Source organism: Gymnoscopelus braueri (assembly GCF_963280865.1).
Source record: "Gymnoscopelus braueri genome assembly, chromosome: 10".
Classification (NCBI taxonomy): Eukaryota; Metazoa; Chordata; class Actinopteri; order Myctophiformes; family Myctophidae; genus Gymnoscopelus; species Gymnoscopelus braueri.
The window spans coordinates 48866968-48887057 of record NC_137611.1 but is presented as its reverse complement, the minus strand read 5'-3'; the positions used below and the strand labels follow the sequence as shown (position 1 = coordinate 48887057).

At 41.4% G+C, this 20090-nt stretch overlaps 1 long non-coding RNA gene across 1 annotated transcript in view; it reads left to right on the top strand.

The window, feature by feature from the left end:
- Window positions 1-6035: 6035 nt before the first annotated feature.
- LOC308094180 overlaps window positions 6036-20090 on the top strand; it is a 35447-nt gene continuing 21392 nt past the window's right edge. Inside the window, exons 1-3 of the long non-coding RNA XR_013933927.1 lie at window positions 6036-6179; window positions 6420-6521; window positions 6813-6890. This is a non-coding gene — a long non-coding RNA (uncharacterized lncRNA). The remainder of the gene's footprint in view (window positions 6180-6419; window positions 6522-6812; window positions 6891-20090) is intronic.

Genomic DNA, 20090 nt, shown 5'->3' with positions numbered 1-20090 from the left:
GGGAAAGAGACACTCCCGTCTGAGAGGAGGGCTGTAGACGGTTCAGAAAACTAAACTTCTGACCAAAAATAGAAAAGTGCTCCTCGGAGCACAGGTCTCCGCCAGACCAGCTTGCTTACCTAGGGCCCGCAAACTTTGGTCATAGCCACTTGGAATGGGATCTGAAAAATCTTATGTATACATGTTGATCACATGACCCCAGAGATAATGTGTACCTGAAAGAAAGACGGAACAAACATGCAGCCAAAATGGCCAGCAGTTGCCCTTCTCAAAGCTGTCTGTGGTTGCAATGCAAACATGTGTTAACTCTCTCTCCCCCGCTACCGTCCCTTTCCCACCTGATCGCTGTAACTTTGGCAACACCCCTAGTCACTGCGTCACATTCCAGGCAGATAGCACTGCCTAGGCGCTGGAACTGCCTGGGGGGGGATCCAAACCTTATACAGGTTCCATACAAACCTGGAACCTGTATAAATGGTGACACAGTCACTGACAGCCATGAAGTGGACTCAAACAAATCCAGAAAGAAGAAGAAAAAGAAGAAGTACTGTTCAGCAATAGGGAAATGACACCAATTATTCCCACTGAGGAAGAATTGAAGCTTGAAGACAACGGAACTGCAGGCCAAACACAGATAATAAAGAGGAAACATAAAAAGAGTCAAAAGAATAACGACAATGGAGAAATGGGTGACATCACAACACCTACAGCTGAGGGTGAGAGTGTAGTAGAGAAGGTTTTGTCAGAGAGAAAAAAAAGACATATCATGTGGTGGATTTCAGGTTGGCCACTACACTGATTAAAATAACATGATTGTGTTCAACAGGATGCTGCTGATGGGACTCAACTTCAGATAACGTGGATGCAGAAAAAGGTGATCTTTTTGGTCTTTGGTACAGTTCAATGCTTGAGGTAACCAGAGAGTAGGTTGTTGGCTGATGCTACCTGTTGTTTGCCGTGGTGTACATCCTCAATATCTTATTACAAACCTACTAATATAACAGTTGTTACACTACTATAGTCATCAGTGGATGTAGAGATGCAGAGCACTTTATTTGTCATTGATTTTTTGCTGTGATGAATGTATCTCATCCACTCTCTTTTGTCTCTTTCAAACAGCACATTTTGTGACCCAGCACAGGGCAGATTTGATTCAAAAAGTTTCCACAGTCATGGCTATAGTAGAGAGTTTAGGAACCTTTGTCCATCCTGAGATCTATGCCGAGATTCACGCTGAGAGGACAAGCAGGGGCCAAATGAGGATACTATATCTTAAGTTGCTAGATTCAGGTGGACCAGTTGTCAAAACAGCATTTTATGAAGCCCTTAAAGAACACCAACCGCACCTGTTGGAGGACCATGGTAAGATCAGATGTACTTACTTAAAAGGATCCCTGGCTAATAAGCATTATGTGCCTTAATACATTATAATTGCCCTCTATAACTAAAAATAAAAACACCTTAAATAATGTCTTTATTTTATAAATAGTTAATCTTTTACTAAGGGGGACAATGACGTCGCAAGTTGATGATGTCATTTGTCCATGTGTGGTCCAGAAATAAACAATCCTACTTAACCTAAACATAACTAAAACACAACTTAATACTTCCTAAGGTTAAAGGTAGGGTTTTCTTTGGTTAAAATAAGTGTTTAATAACATATTCGGATAGTATTGATATATGTGTTTTTTCAGTAACAGGAGTCTCCATGTCTCTCCAGCTCTTTATTAAACAGAAAATGCATTTTCAGGTCAGGAGGATAACAATTTTACTGTCTGAGTTAGAGAACTCAGACAGGATACCGTTTAAACAAGTGCAATTGAAAGTGATGACACAAAGAAATGAGCAAACAAAATTGGAACTGGAACACAATAATAATGAAGCTGATAAATGGGTACTTTCTCCTGATTAGCTGCAATTTTGTCACCTACCTGAAAATGTATTTTCTGTTTATTAAAGAGCTGGAGAGACGGGGAGACCCCTTTTACTGAACAAACTCTCGATGATTACTATCAGAATATAGCTTTAACCTTTTAACAAAAAGCGTTTTGTTTTAACCAAAAACGTTATCACTTACCTTACCTTGTATGCATGCATGTGGGTCAAAGTCGTATACGTTTTTTTTTCGGATTAAATGTTATTCCTTCAGCAATAACAATTATGGCCCTATGAACTATTATTTACTGTTTGTAGCATGTTTTGTCTTTTTATAATTTGTGAATGAATTGGGCCTGTGAAATGTAGTTGAATCAGTTGAGTTACTAAAACTCAACTGAACTCTGAATCTGATGGTGAGTTATTAAAGAGACATTAGTGTATGTGTGTGTGTGTGCGTGCGTGCGTGCGTGTGAGCATGTATGCGTCTCCATTTGTCGTACAAACCGTTGGTTTCTATGAGCTCACAACTGAGATGTAAGTAAGTAAATAAATAAATAATAAATACAAAAGGAAAGCGATACTAAAAATGTGTGCTCAGTAGAGGAAAAGGAGGATAGTCCAGGGTCTTAGGGATATTTTCTTAGGGATGTAATCAGTCCAAAAGCACCACATTTGGCCCAGATGTAGCCCAGGGCATACTTTAATGATTTGGGTACCCGCTATGGCGATCTTCGGGGTCGCCATAGCGGCCAATCCAATATGGCTGCCACCTGAAAGCGTTTTTGGCTATAACTTGTGAACCAGATGAGCTATAACTGCAAACTTGTCTGTGTCTGATTTCAGGTTGTTTGACAATTAGAAACATTTTGGGATACTTATCATTATGATTGGGTGTGTCTGTACAGCTAATTTGCATATGTCCAAGATGGTGGCTGTATGAACATGAGTTATACTTTAACTTTTGACACTATTGGCAAACTTGTGTATATATATTTTTTTTGCATTAGAATCATTGCAATGCTCAGATGTATGATTAAATCTATCTAGAGCACTCTAATTAGCTTATTACCAATATGGCCACTATCCACCAAACTGTATTCAAATTGAAAATATTACATTTTCACTCAGATTGCTATTTTATATGTTGATGAATTGAATACCTAGAACCCCAATGGAAACAAGACCGCAAGGACTTTTTTGGTGTTATCCTTTTAGACAAAGTGTTATCCTTTTAGACAAAGTGTTTGTGTGTGTGTGTGTGTGTGTGTGTGTGTGTGTGTGTGTGTGTGTGTGTGTGTGTGTGTGTGTGTGTGTGTGTGTGTGTGTGTGTGTGTGTGTGTATTTTCCTACAGTTCTACACTCAATCTGAGTGAAAATGTATGTACAATACATTTTGGTGGCCATATTGATAATAAGAAAATGAAAGTGCCCTAGATAGATTTAATCATAAATCTGAACATTCCAATGTGTTTCTAATGCTCAAAAAACATTAAATAGACACCAAGTTTGTCAAAAGTATAAAATGTTCAGGTATAACACATTTTCCCATAGTTGCCATCTTAGAAATATGCAAATTGTGGTTCCAAACACACCCAATCATTTCAACATGTTTCTAATTGTCTAAAAACATGAAATAGACACCAAACACCATGTATAGCTCATCTGGTTAAAAAGTTATAGCCAAATCAGCCAAGGTGGCAGCCATATTGGATTCGCCGCTATGGCAACCCTGAAGGTCACCGGCTCGAGCGCCCTAGCTAAATCATCAAAGTGGGCCCTGAGCTACAACTGGGACACATTTGGTGCTTTTAGACTATAGAGCAAACTTACTCTCATATCTCCTTAAGAGCCTCCACTGAGCAACGCTGCACTCTCTCTCTCTCTCTCTCTCTCTCTCTCTCTCTCTCTCTCTCTCTCTCTCTCTCTCTCTCTCTCTCTCTCTATATATATATATATATACTGTGTGTGTGTGTGTGTGTGTGTGTGTGTGTATGTATATAATTCCTTCCGCGTATTCACAAGCCTCAGCTGTCCAACTCACTTTCAACCAGTCGTCATGTCATTTATTTATTTGTTTTCCATTTTAATCCATAGAATGTTCAGAAACATGTTTAAATATGTTTCACCCACAGAGTCTCACCCGCAACTCTATTTTCATTGAAATTCATTCCCCTTGGCTTCAGCTACATGGTTTGTTGACAAACACCGGCGTTTGCTGATTGGAAATGTGAAGAATGTCAAACCGATACTGGATTTGCTCCTTGAGAAGAAGATCATCGCCAAAGTAGTCCACGCTGATCTGTCTAAGCACACCGGTCAAGATACGATGAGGAAACTCTATGACCTCCTGAACTCCAACCCATCCAAAGAAATGTTCTACCAAGCTCTTGAGATACATGAGAAGCCTCTTGTAGATAAGTAATTCTCCTTTAAAGCAAGTGATATGTTATTTTATTAAAATAAGAGTTAAATAGCTCCATATTCCAATATAACCTCACATTACCAGGCTTTCCACACGGAGGAAAGCCTGGTTTTCATTCCAAAATGACCGCTCTAGGCCATGCCTACTTTAGAAAAAACTAAAGAAAGTTGTTTAAGGTTATTGTTCCCCCACATAATGCAGAATCAAGTAGTTTAGTGTCGCTAGTCACGCTACAAGTTTGAATAAAAGATGGATATACTGTACCAAAGAAAACGAAACGATTGTACCAAACTCAACAATTTGTAACGCCTCTTAAATAAAATGTTAGGCCAAAGATTGTATTAATCAAACATTGACAGGTGCCGCCGTGAAGTCTGTGCTATTAAAACAATACGGTGTGACGTCACGTTCTCTTTGTATTTACAAGAGGAATGTAATGATGTGATGCATTCAGTATTATTACGTGCCATTCTCATCTGGTTCAATCGATATGGTGTTTTTAGTTCAGCATTTATTTATGTATTTAGTATTCATTTTTTATTTTTTTATTTAAAACCTTGAAACATTTTCATTGTGATACCGATAAATAGGAACTTAACGTACACTGCGTTAGTTCCATTGATCCATCACAGGCGATTAAAATAAAACCTGCTCTGAAATTGCTCGCGGCCCACCCATCTGACCATTTAACACAGCAGCAGAATGCATGCCATGTTAAATGGTCAGATGGACCAGATGAACCACTGTATCATTGTATGACATTGACTGTGCATATAGTAGTCATTTAGAACCACTTTGAGTCCTTCACATTGCTTGCTGTTTTGGATGGATCAGAATTTCTGTTCTAAAACTGTGTGTCTCATTCAATTCATATTTGTTCATCTTCCTTATCTCCCATAATTCTTCCTGTCTGGGAGCCGTTACAGTGACGTTGAGGCGGAGGAACTGGCGAAAAAGGACAGATTCATGATTTTGAGTCTAATCTTTGCCATTTTGGGGACCATCCTGCAGTGTGTCACTGTGGGTATTGGGCCTTGGCAATGTAAGTACATGCATGTACACTACATGGTTAAGACCCACCAGTCAGATTGAAAGCACATACATAATTTGGTTGAAGGAAATAGAAGCCTAGAAGTATCAGAGTGAAACATGCATGAATTCTCTTTGGTTGGTCATGTCAAAGTAGTTGAGTGAGTGGAGAATCTGCCTGGGAGTTGGAAGGTCAGCTGGTTTGACCCTCGGCTTGCCCAGTCTGCATCATATCCAGGGCAGGAATTTCACGGCGGCCACAACGTTGCCCATCTCTTTGGCTGCCCTTTTAAAATTACATGCCCAACGGCCACAGTGGCCGTGGTGCCCCCTGCCTGCACTTCCTATGCTGATTTCAGCGTGGGCTTGCCCCTAAAATGACAAAATTCCAGGCCTGATCATATCGACTGAATCAATGCAATTTTTTAAGAAAAAGTTAATAAAATAAAAAATATTTCATGTTATATTCTTTAAGCTGCCTTTTTTCTTTTCTTTACAATTCACAGTGAGCTCTGTTCTGAGACAGTAAAGTATCAGTGCATCACTGAGAGTACAGCCATATAGACCTGTATTTGCAAACTCTGAGCTAAAATAACACTGAGGATTTCACTGATCACCCGATCGATTATCCAAAGCTCAAAGATCTCAGGAATGTTTGATTGCTTGTGATCGACCTCCCCTCCCCTCCCCCCAGATGCAGATGCAGATTCAATATTCTTCCTTTTCTTCATGGTCGGGTGCCTGGCATGCTCCTGTGGCCTCATGATTTTCTTCAGGAGCTCGTTCATTCTTTACTGCAAATCGTTGCCGCTGAAAAGTCCAACGGCAGGGATTTTGTTCTTTGTTTTCTGTGAGTCCTCACACAAGTATTCACAGCATACATTTATTTTTTTCTTACAGTGTACACACACACACACACACCACACACACCACACACACACACACACACACACACACACACACACACACACACACACACACACACACACACACACACACACACACACACACACACACACACACACACACACACACACACGCACACAAACACACACACAATGAATAATCTTCTAACTCCCACCTTTCCCAGCTTGCTATAACTTCTTGGTCATACTCACCTGGACTGTGGTTATCGGAGTACATACAAGAACGATAACTGGCTGGTTATCTGTGCCCTTCACTCTCCTAGCAGGTAATGAATGAGAAACCCACCACACACACTCACTCTGCTCTCCAAAGAGGAACCACATCATTATCAAAAACAAAATAGTATTCTATGAAAGAGTCTTGTCCTCTGTATGTGTCGTGACAGAGCCTTTCTACAACGGTGGGTCATTTGAAGGCTGCCTGTTTACCGTGCAGCAGAAATCTCTTGTGTTGTGTAATCTACACTGTAAATACTGTATAACCTAATGGACTGTTCCTTGTTGAGCCCCTGTGTGTCTGTCCATGACTGATTTATACCGCTCCCTGTCTGTTGCAGGTATATTTTACATGCATGCCTACGGAACGCTTTCAGGCTATTGCTGCAGTAAAGGGACTGCTCTCCAACTCACCACAGGTTTCAACCAGTCGCCATGTAATGTATTTATTTGTTTTCCATTTTAATCCATAGAATGTTCAGAAACATGTTTAAATATGTTTCACCCACAGAGTCTCACCCACAACTCTATTTTCATTCCCCTTTGCTTCAGCGGCGTTTGCTGATTGGAAAAGTGAAAAATGTCAAACCAATACTGGATTTGCTCCTTGAGAAGAAGGTCATCACCCAAGTGGTCCACGCTGATCTGTCTAAGCACACCGGTCAAGATACGATGAGGGAACTCTGCGACCTCCTGAAGTCCAACCCATCCAAAGAAATGTTCTACCAAGCTCTTGAGATCAGGGACGGCGCCAGGGGGGGTCTTGGGGGGGCACAAGCACCCCCTGGCGAAAGCCTAGCCCCCCCTAAGCACCCCCTGCCACAAACCCAATTTTTAAGAAAAAATATTTATAAATCGGTAAAATCAGGCAGAAATGTGAATTAAATAATGTAACCCTAACCTAACCCTAACCCTAACCCTAAAACCGAGATAAAGTACCAAAACCGCGCGCGCGGGACACATGCACGCGCGCTGCGCGCGCGTGCATGCGTCAAGCCCCCGCTGGAAAAAAGTCAGCCCCCACATAGCACCCCCTGCCAGAATTCTCTGGAGCCGTCACTGCTTGAGATACATGAGAAGACTCTTGTGGATAATATGTAAGTAATTATCCTTTAAAGAGGGTGTAAGTATCATTGTATTCAAATGGAAGTGTTAAATAGCTCCATATTCCGATATAACCTCACGTTACCAGGCTTTCCACACGGAGGAAAGCCTCATTTTCATCCATCTTGTGATGTCTGTGCTATTAAAACAACATGTTGTGACGTCACGTTCTCTTTGTATTTAGTATAGTGATAGATTCAGTATTATTACGTGCCTTTCTCATCTGGTACAATCAATAGGGTGTTTTTAGTCCCAGCATTTAATTATTTATGTATTTATTTAGTTTTTCTTTAAAACCTTGAAAAATTAGTTTTCATTGTGATACCGATAAATAGGAACTCAACATATGCTATGTTAGTTCCATTGATCCAACACAATCGATTAAAATAAAATTTGCTCTGAAATTGCTCACGGCCCACTAGTGATGTGCGGGTCGGGTTTTTTCATGACCCGCCCCGCCCCGCCACGCCACGGAACCCAACCCACCCCAATCCGCCCCGCGAACCCATATATAAATCTATGGCTCAATAGACCCGCGGTGGGAAAAAAAAGATAATCATCATCATAATAGCTCAGATTTATATAGCGCTTTTTTAAGTACCCAAAGCCACTTTAAATGTCTACAGTAGGACAACATTGTCATGGGCTAAATAGATTGATTGATTGATTGATTGATTGATTGATTGATGTACTTTTATTTAGTAGGACATGAGAATCACAGTACATGGAAGTACAAATTCACAATACAAGGTCTACTAAACTGGAAGACTCAGTTAAGCACGCAGCTTGTTTAAGATGAGAACCCCATGCACACAAATCATGATGACATATAAGAGACAGACAGACACTACTATACAGAATGTCATACAATCAGCTTTCAGGTTACTGGTATGAAGAGAGAACCAAAAAATATACAAAAGAAGAAGCTGAAAGAGGGGGGGGGGTAGGTTAAGACTTAGACAGGGGCCATTTTCGAATTGCAGCCTCCTGAAGGTGTATCTTTAGGGCAGTTTTGAAAGTGAGTAGGGTTTTACACTCCTTTACTCCTTTTGGTAGGGCATTCCACATTTTTGATGAATAGCATGAGAACGAGTTCATTCCCTTAGTTGAGCCAAATCTGGGTTGAACATGATTTGTGGAGCTGCCTCTGGTGTTATGATCATGGACTTCATTAACATTTTGGCAGTATTTTGACAAATACAGGGGGATCCCAATGTTGTGGTGTATCTTGAAGACCAGGCCCATAGCAAGTTGCTGTACTCTGTCCTCAACCCTAAGCCATCCAATCCTAGCAAAATGAGCAGGGGTTAGATGGGTTTTATGATTGAGGCCAAGAAGTAGCCTTACAAGTTTGTTTTGGGATGTTTGGAGCCTTGTTTTTAAGGCCTTGGAGGTGTTGTGATACCATGAAGTGCATGCATAATCATAATGAACTTGAATGAGGGCCCCTGCAAGAATCTTCAGAGTATTCTTACTGACTAGACGATCAATCCTCCACAAATAGCGTGTTGTTTGGTTGACATTTTTGATCACTTTTTCTGCGTTTTTGTTACCAGAGAGGTTTGCCTCCAAGATGGAGCCCAGGTAGGTAATTTCATCCTTTCTTTTGATGACATCATCACCCACTTTGATCGTGAAACTCTCTGCCTTGCTAAGGTTAGGACTGGACCCAAAGAGGATGGATTCAGTTTTACCCAGGTGTAGTGAAAGTTTGTTGTCAGAGAGCCAGATGCAGATCTTGTTGAGTTCAGAGCTGAGAGTTTTCTCAACCTGCAGCCTGTCCCTGTCCGAGACTAGCAGGGCCGAGTCATCTGCGAACAGGAACAGTTTGCAGTCGCAGGCTGATGACATATCATTCACATATATCAGGAACAGTAAAGGTCCTAGTATACTTCCTTGAGGAACACCACAAGTCACAGGGAGGGGGGGGGGGGACTGGGTGCCGTTTAAATAAACAAGCATGTTGTTCAAAATAGGGTTCTTTATTTTTTATTGACAGCAAAAAGACATATGACTCGGTCTCTCTCTTTTTGAGAATCCGTTAGTTCTCTATAGCCTAAACATAGCTCTGTCTTTCTGAGAAATATAGAAAAAGAAAAAATTGCTGTCTCTGATCTGAATATTCTTAAACAATCTACAAATGAAATTATCAAAAGGCCTCTATAGCATTAGGTCAGGGTACGCATAGAACATGAATCGATACCTAGAACATGAATAGGCATATTAAGCATGCGATAAAGCAACGCAGCAGGCCTAATTATTTTATAAACAATTATTTTTCAGCAAGAATTAAAGCATCAACCTGCATGAATGAGGCAAACCAAATTAATAGCCAATGTATTTGTGGATTGTTTAGTGTGTGTGTGTGTGTGTGTGTGTGTGTGTGTGTGTGTGTGTGTGTGTGTGTGTGTGTGTGTGTGTGTGTCTGTGTGTGTGTGTGTGTGTGTGTGTGTGTGTGTGTGTGTGTGTGTGTGTGTGTGTGTGTGTGTCGCGCTCTCTCGCGCACGCACGGACGCATGCACACACATGACATAGAATATACCCATTATTTTACATCTCTCAACCCTGATTTCACTCAATAGTAATATATAACCTTAACCTATGTTTCAGGTCGGCTATACATGCATATACACCATATTAGTGTACTTTATCATGGCTGGCTGCGCTGTGTAGAAAAATAATGGAATCCACAGTTCCCGGATTTAATCTATTTCGATGTGCTTCGAGCACGCGACCAGCTGAGCTGAAAGCGCGCTCACTAGATGCGCTTGATGCTGGAACACACAGCAACGCTCTAGCCAGCATGGAAAGGAGCGGGAATGTGAAACGCTGCTCCTTCCAGAACTCAAGGAGGACCTCATCCTGACACTGGTCCACGGTGAAGTGAGCCTGTAGGTAACGCTCTATATCTGGCTCGATCAGGTCTGGGGTGTCCTCCCACTCCACGAACAACCTCCGTCTTTTCACTGCAAGCTCTGGTATTAAAAAAGAAATACAATTAACTGGCCGTCATCACAAATGACCTGGACGACATATTACTTTAGATAACTTTATATCACAACCTGGATTTAAGACTCATATCACCTTCTATTTCAGGAACATACTGTTTATGAACTTCAATAGCCTAAATTCATTTATTAAAAATGCAAGATGCGTGATGCATTTACCTTCCTCCAGAGTCTCCTCGTCCACCGGGGTGCTTGAAGCGATTGGGTCACCCATTAGTTCTACAAAAGGTAATACGAAATTAATTAACAGTTGGCCTAGTCATGACAAACGAAGGACAGCACACTTCTTGCTTTAAAGTTTAACACAAAGCTCCAACATCAGTGGTGGTGCTGCATGACGATGCCAGAAAGCCCAAAATGTGTTAATTTTGACTGCAGCTTTTTTGCGTGTTTTAACTGCATGTTAATACTTTTTAGATAGTGTTTTATTATAATATATTGTTTAAACATTTTTGGAGACCTTTCCCCTGACAAATAGCCCATAGCAATAAAAAACTAACTTATAGCTGATAGAAAAATTTATTACAACTTCAACTTCAAAAATGAAATTAATAATAATAATAATAATAATAATAATAATAATAATAATAATAATAACAAGGGTAATAATAATAATAATAATAATAATGATAATAATACTAACAGCATCAGCAACAAAACAATTTCAGGGGACCCAACTATAGGATAAAGTAAAACTCTGTAAGAAAAAAAAAACTAAACTAAACTACCAAACACACTTAAAATCTAAAATCTTAAAATGTAAAACATAATGAAAAATAAATAAAAAAAAGCAGTTTAAAAGGAGAAAAAATAAGCTGCATGAGATCAGTGGCTCTAATAAAAAAAAGCAATTATAACTGAACACAGCTGCGCATAACTTTATAAAATCAACAATTCATTGAACACATGCAAGCTCAGATCGATCAGGAGGATGGCTATAGGCCATAGGCTAACGAAATCAGACATCATTACATTTTATTCATCTCACCTTCTGTGTTAATTTGCTCAGCCTGTGCCTGCAGGGTTGGTACCAGCGCTGCTACCAGTCTTCGGACCTCTGCATGGACTACACACCTTTCGGTTGGCAGGAGCATTTTCAACGCCTTGAAACGTGGAGATAGTATGGGTTATTTTCAACAGCTTATTGGTTATTATCAACAGCTTGTAGAAAAAGATGAACTTGGACTCAGAGGATCAAAGTTGATGAGCAGTTGCGTAGTTTTATTTAGCTTCCATCATTGTTACAGTCAAGGAAGGAGACAGTCAGGTCAAAAATGGAGATGTTGTCCGTTGGTCGAATCGTGGAGGATCTCGCGGCTGTCTGTCTGGCGACCAGCAGCTTGTAGCCTGCTCATATGCTGTTTAGATCTAATCTAATAACCTGCATAATACAATAGTATGCATACATGGATACAATAGCCTATGGAATGATCTCGTGGATGTTGCACATGCCTAGTCACATGTAGAATAGTCACATGTAGAATAGGGACACACACATTATGTTCTATGTAACATGTAGCTTGTAAAATATCCTATATTCCCCCCTTTGTGGCACCCTAGTGTCACAACGAAACGGGGGAGCGTACCTAAACACAATACAACGATATGATCAGGACCAATAACAATGATAATAACAAAACAAGTATATGATAATCATCAATCACATAGACATATATAGAGCCTATGTAAACGGATTCCACACCGCCGTCAGGTCCCCCTCAAGAAGGAAAGACAAGCAGAAAGATTAGGCACACACAACAGAGGCCAAATGCATACAGGGTGAATGCTCACATTCAATGCATGTAGCCCCTCTTCGTTGTTAACACATCAAATACAGCCATACAGTTTAACTATACCAACTGGGCTGTAGTACAGTGCTTGTCAAATAAAATACACAATCGGCAATCACCTTAACCCACTACAGCCATCAAGAAATGGCCGATCTACAAGCTTCTCCAAGGCCACTTAAGCAAAAACGGGCCAAGGAAGGACGTTCCACCAGGTGGAAAACAGTCATATCTTTTTACATGTTACACAGCATTACGGGCTGTAAATAGCCAATATGATTACCTCAATTGTGTTTCAATTTGAAAGCGCTGCACAAACACATACAAATCACAATAGTAGAATCACAATAGTAGAAATACGAGGCACAATATCACAACAAGGCATATAGGTGTTGTAATTAGTGTGGCCAAGGCCTATACACTTAACGTAAACAAGTGGTGTAATAAATGTGATTAATCCATATATATATCAAAAGAATCCCTATCACCCATGTCAACCTTGTCGTCATCATAATCTAGAATGCGTGTGGCCTCACTGTCTACCTCGCCAAGACGCACGGGTGGAGACAGGACGATGTGCTGCCCAACTGCCGCCCCCATTACACGTTTAACCATGGTCTGAAGCAGTGGGACCACACAGCATATCAATAATAAAAACAAAAATAACACCAGGCCTAGGATAAATCCGACCCTGACCAAGCTCGCCCTCCAAGAAGATGACAGAAGCCATCCCAACCAACTGGTATCCTCACCACCCTTAGTGTGACTGACATGTTCGTCTCTAAGTGTTTTCAACAGTTCAAGAGCCCCCGTGATGTTCCCCCCTTCTCCGGTGTGGATATCATTTAGAGGTTCTGTTGTTATATCATTTAGAGGTTCTGTTGTTATATCATTTAGCTCTTCCGTCCCCCCTTCTGTGACGACAGTCACAGATGAGCTAAGAACAGAATCTGCATGTAGGGTTGTAAAAATGGAAAACGAAGCCACATCCAAGGGTTGTGGAAGGGTAGGAGTCCGATGCCTCCAAGGTGGGAGACTACTTTCAATCATATGGTGAGCAGAGAGATAGTTGTTCATATCTATCCTCATGGCAGCCCCCTGTGGTCCAATGATCCTTGGTCTTCTTTCCATCCATAAGCTGCAAGTGAGTGAGTTTTCGAGCTGCCTCAATATCTTGCTCACGCAATGATTTTTCCTTCGCCCTAACACTCTCGATATGGTGTGCCAAGTTGTCAGTGTACACGTTGCGAGTCATGGACTGTAGTCCAACAATTTCATCCAATTTACATCTGACCTGTCTAGGTAGTCCCTGCTGAATTTTCTCCCTTAATATGGCCTCTTCCATCTGATTGTCCTCCGGATTCTTCCCAACGATATCCCGCCATTGTTGATATGATCTGGCCACGTACGCGCGGGGGTTCTCATTGTCCCCCAAGGAATTGATTATGATACTATTCGGATGCATGTTAGTTTGATACATCTCCTGCAATACCTGGCCCAAACGCCCTCTGTATGCCGAAAAGAATTCCGCATCGAAAACAGCTGTATTGACATAATGTCCGAGGCCGGCCCTGTCAAAGACACGAGCCAAAGAAGATCGCCCGATCTGGGCCATAAGCAGGCGTTTGAAGTCTGCCATAGCTGGATTAATTCCAGTAAAAAGTTCATCCAATTTCGAAAGCCAAGCATGAGCACCCTCTGTAATAGAAGGCAACTTGGAGGTCCACGAATCCAGCTCTGATTGGGCGACTGGCTTGTAGTTTAATTCATTCCCGCGTATAATCACTGGAAGAGAAAGAGAAGGACCAAGTACAGAATAGTGCCCGGAAGGAGCAGATTCCGAATTCTGCTTAGACCGCAACGGATAACGTTGGCCCATTTCCCCTTCTAGCTGGTCTTTGTCTGTTTGAAGTTCCTTTTCCTGTATCTCAACCATGCTTAACTCGTTCAACAGGGTTTTTTCCAGGTCCCCATTTTTCTCGTGTTCTTCTACTGAGTCTAAATCCTGTATGATCTGGCGTTTCATGCTGCTTACGTTACGTAAGTCTCGAGTTAATTTTTCCAAATCACTTGGAATATCTTTATAGCTTCTCGGGGTGGCGTTGACTGATGAAGTGCCTGGTTTGCCTGGTTTCTGAGACCAGTCTGCCTCCTCATCGTCGCAACAGTCTGGCACAGTACTCACCTGTTTAGATGAAGCTTTAGAGCGTGTAAGTTTTCCACGCTGTTCAGCTTTTGCTAAAATATCTTTGATCTGGGAATCATAGCCTCCGACCCTATGATCCTCCTGTCGGTACCTCTCAGGAGTACCACCGGTTCCAGGCCTGTCTGGTAATGTTTCCAAAACCGTCTTGGCCCTGCCCTTCTCAAGGACTTTATTATGATCATCTCTTGTCTCATAATTACCCTCTGCAGTAAGAACAGGATAAATGCCAGTATTCTTATTATACGGAGGAGGAAACAGTGAGAAGGCTGTTTCAGTCAGCTCCTTTTCGCCAGGACGCGGTCTGTCCTGGGTTTTCAATTTTGCCTCAGCAGTTTTCTGAAAGGCTTTAATCGCGATAATCTCCTGTGTACGTTTTTTTACACGTTTCTTGCCGGTCTGGTTCATTTTATAAGTGTCAATCAAAATTTTTAAAGTTTTAATGACATCGAGGTCGAACGTTCCCTCGATCGGCCATGGCTGAAGTAACTGGGGCCAACGTTTATTCCATTTCTCAGAAAATTTACCAATATCTGAGATATGTTCATATCTTGATTGGACTTGCTCAACCGGCGTCGTTTGACTCATTATTGAATCTGGCGGAGATCCACTTCTGAATGACACGCTTAAGATGTGTGTGTGTGTTCCCTAGAAACTCAGTATTAGACTGCTGACCTATCACAGGACCCGAAAATGCCGACCTATATACACTGCCTAGCAGAAACTAAACTACCTAAACTTGCCTAAGTCTTCACTCCCCACGACTGGCTTTTTAAACACCCGACAATTCCTGTTCTGGGCTGTTGTACTCAACTCAAACACAGTAACAGAAACTGAAGGTATACCATTGAACCTCAGGTATTGACCCTTGGCAAGGATATGTGTCCCGGAGGAATTTCACGCAGGAAACCTCACTTGGCCATGGTTGTTGGAGCAAAAATAACAAACAGCGTACTGTCTCTCCCGGTCAGTTTCAAAGTCCTGCAACTTTTAGTCATGCAATCAAACAGGGTCACACTCACACAGCGTCAAAGAGGATCTCGATTATAAATGTAAGCTGATAAAGATTTTTCTTTAAATACACAAAGGTACTGAACTCTATTACGTTACAAAGATTTATTAAGTTACTTCACTTATTGATAACTAAAATGCAAAGATAAGAAATGTATTAAGTTGCTTCATTTATGAAGTTACTAGAAGATGGCAGAAATATAGTGTTTCCAAAAGCATACTATAGGCTGCTTCTTCCACTCTTTTTTTTTTTATTTTTTTTTTTAGATAATTTATGTATTTATTATTATTATTATTATTATTATTATTAATTATTAATTGATGTACTGAGTAATTAATCAAGCAATGAACAATGTGATCAAATAAACAAACAATGAAGTAATCTGCCACTCAGGAAGACAATGAAACAGTGTTTCACTGGTCAATACATTAGGTCAAATGAATGCAGCCTAAACACCCCTCCCCGCTGGATAAAATGAGTGAGATACTGCTGAGAACCTGTTAATCTGCCCGATAGTTAATGACGTGTGTGTGAGGGCGTGTATAATCTTACACGAAAGTGCAGCAGACAGCAGGCAGTCAGCTGTATCCAGACGTCAGTCAGCTGTATTTAGACGTCAGCCAAGGGGGGGTGCGACCTCCAAGTGGGCTGTCCCTGAACCAGGTCTGCTTCCGAACCTATGAGAGCTCAGACACAGCGCAAAATAATGAGGTTATAATGAGATCAGCCTCACATGTCGTCATTCTAAAGTAACTCAATAAGAGAGAGAGAGCAGGGTGGGGTCCCTGCCGGAAACATATAATTAGTGGAACAAAGACAACAAACTTCATTAAGAGGTAGAGAGAGAAAGAGAGTGGGGGGGGGGGGGGTGGGTGTCACTATGTGCTGAATCAGCTTCAGACCACACGTAACAGCCGCTCATACATTTTAACAGGAACTAAAGCCGGTTATATTCAATCCAGCAGGTATAAAGTTAGTGAATGAAAGCTGTCATATCCAATTCAGCGTTCATAATGTCAGTGAATGAAAGCCGTTATATCCGATTCAGCATTCATAATGTCGGTGAATGAGAGCTGTTATATCCAATTCAGCATCCACAATGTCAGTGAATCATACACAAAGCATAAAATGTTTCCCTAAAGTCATGTTTGTTCTCTGTGTTGGGAAAATCATGCAGTCATTAAAGATCTGCGAGATTCCCAAGACAGCAGATCTACAAGTCTGCAAAATCCCTCAAAAATAGCAGATGTACAAGTTAATGAGGCTGCACATCCACTATTCCCGAGTTACACAAAGCGTGTATTGTCTCTCCGCTCCCGTTCTCCCCTCCTGTTTTGGAGCAATAGGGAGAGACGGAGATACGAGGTTACAATAACGGACACACGGAGCACAGAGGAGAGGGTCTAGTAATCCCTTCACAAAAGTAATCTATACTCTATGTGCTGCACGTATGTGACTGCAGCCCTTGTTTTAGGTCGGAACACACTGCAATCATTGTTATTATTATTATAAATAGACCCGCTATCAGGGTACATCATTGACAATATCACTAAAACTTTTATATTCAATTTGAAACACACAAAACACATCACTCACAGAAAGCACGGCCGGCGCATTCTATTCCACATTTCCAAACTATGATATCATTTAATATCAACCAGTACTTTAGTCATTAGAACCAAGAATAACAGGCGTCCCTATTAACACTATACAGGCTCAAAGACTTGTCAGCATTCTCAGCATGTAATTACTAATTACTTATTAGTGATTTGGGACCGAAACTACAGCATTTTCTGCTAAAATGTCATGACCTAATTTAATTAAAACCCAAACAACAGCCCCTTTGTGCTGACATGCGAGTGCTCCTCTTCACTTCAAGTGCTGAATTATCAGAAGTATTTATTTCTCTGTCTTTTTATGTTGAAGTTGTCCAAACAGCAGTACTTATTTCACTCTTTCTTTTTATTTTTAAGTTGTCCAAACAGCAGTACTTATTTCACTCTTTCTTTTTATTTTTAAGTTGTCCAAACAGCAGTACCAGAGTACAGCATAAGAAGTATAGTGCACTTACTTCATGCATTTATCATCATGTACATGTATTCTTAAATTTGTCAGACTGCTCAGTTCAATTTATCCCTCCGTTACCCAAGTTCACAGTTCTAGGTGCGTTTAAATTGCAACGACAAAAATTTAAGCAGACCTTGCCTCGGGGGTGACAGTACTCGCAGCGCGGGCTGCAGGGTGATCAATCCCTGTCGTCTGTTGCTGCCGGCACGTGTGGCTGCGGTCTGCTCTTCCGTCCAGATGTCATCAGCGTGTGTTTGTCCCGTCGTCGCAAAAAGTGTCGATCGCTGGTTCGCCAAGATATGGGTTATTTTCAACAGCTTATTGGTTATTATCAACAGCTTGTAGAAAAAGATGAACTTGGACTCAGAGGATCAAAGTTGATGAGCAGTTGCGTAGTTTTATTTAGCTTCCATCATTGTTACAGTCAAGGAAGGAGACAGTCAGGTCAAAAATGGAGATGTTGTCCGTTGGTCGAATCGTGGAGGATCTCGCGGCTGTCTGTCTGGCGACCAGCAGCTTGTAGCCTGCTCATATGCTGTTTAGATCTAATCTAATAACCTGCATAATACAATAGTATGCATACATGGATACAATAGCCTATGGAATGATCTCGTGGATGTTGCACATGCCTAGTCACATGTAGAATAGTCACATGTAGAATAGGGACACACACATTATGTTCTATGTAACATGTAGCTTGTAAAATATCCTATAATAGGAAGGTGGACATTTTATGTGTGGAGGTGATAAGAAACTTATTTTTTAAGAGCTGTTCTGCACGGCTGTGGATGTGTTGCATATAGCACGGATCCCCGCTCCGAGGTGCACAATGCGATTTCAGCGTGTGGAACCACAGCAGGACGCTGTTGATTGTTGGGTAACCGTCACCCTCCATATCTTCTGATGCATTTTTGAAGACGGACAAGAACTCTCCGATTGTGTCAAGCACCTCCACCTCGATGCCCTCCATCCGCTGCTCTTGATCTTTTCCCTGAAGCAATTTCAGGATCTCCTTGTGTTGTTTGGCAACTGACTTAAGCATTGCGGCCTTGCTGTTCCAACTCGTCTCACTTTCTTGTAAAACAGCATATGGGAGGTTGAGCGTGCTACCGGACTTCTTCAGGTAAGCAACCAGGCTTTTGCACTTAACTATTTGGTCAGTCACCTCAGCCATGAAATCTGGCGCATCCTTCTCCTCAAATGTATGCTTCAGGACCGTATTGATTACATGCGCAGCACAAGGTATCCACGAATGGTTCTTGAGCGCAGCTTTGATATTGGGTCCTTGATCACTTACGAACACAACTTTTGACAAGTCTTCAGCTGTTATGCCAATGTGTACAAGCTCCCTGCTGATTTGGTCATGTATGTTCACCGCAGTTTTCCTCAAAGTAGAATCAAACTCCAGAGTGGAAAGCACTCGACTCGCTAGCCCCCACTCTTCAGTGATGAAGTGACATGTCAGCACTGTGTATGATCTCATTTGAAAGCTGTCTGTCCACATATCGGTTGTGATCCCAATCCCGTAGTCCAGTGCTTTGTTGACAGCCTGATAGAGAATAGCCTTTTCTTTTTTTGCTTCTTCATTTGCTCTGGCGGAGATGGTAGTCCTGTGTGGAATGACAGAGTCTGCGTCCACTGCTCCATAACGTGCCCCAATGTTTATTAGACCTTGTGCAACACTATTGAATCCCTTACCAGACACCACATCAAATGGGCGCAGGTCAGCGCAGCAGAAGTCCACAAACTCATCCACAAGCTTAGATTTCGCTGCAAGTGGAACCTTGTTCTTCATGAACGTGGACACCAAGGGCTGATTTGATGGCACTCTTTTTTTGGGGTTCTGGTTAAGGTCTTCGGGGCATGAATGCCGTTTCAGGTTAGATGTTCCCGATTTGTGGCTCTCAAATTTGTACAGCACCTCGCATTTTAAACAAATCACGTAATCTGAAATTGTGTCATCGGGCATGACAACCTGCCCAAACCTTTTCCACACATCACTTTTCCCATCAGTTATTTTTTTAATTTTAGCTTCTCCAGCTTGCAATTTCGCTCTGATATCTTCCATGTTGTTTACAGTCCACTTCTTTTTTTCTGAACTCTCTGTGATCTCGCGCCAAATTACGTGAGCGGAACTAGAACAGATCATACCACTATAGGAAATAACACAGGTGACAGATCCGGTACCGAAGTCTACTAGACAACCTTTAGCCTGCCTCCTATAATTCTGTAAAATCATGAAGGTTAGAAAATAATCTTCAAGTATACACCCCAAGTGTATTCAAACTGTTTTATTGTTATTATTCTTATTCTTATTAGGAATAAAGACAAAACAAGAGCATGTGATTTATTTTTATTTTTTGCGTGTTAGAGAGGCCAACCCGCTCACCCGCAGCCCGCATAATTGCCTCTGAAATCCTGACTCGACCCACCCGCGC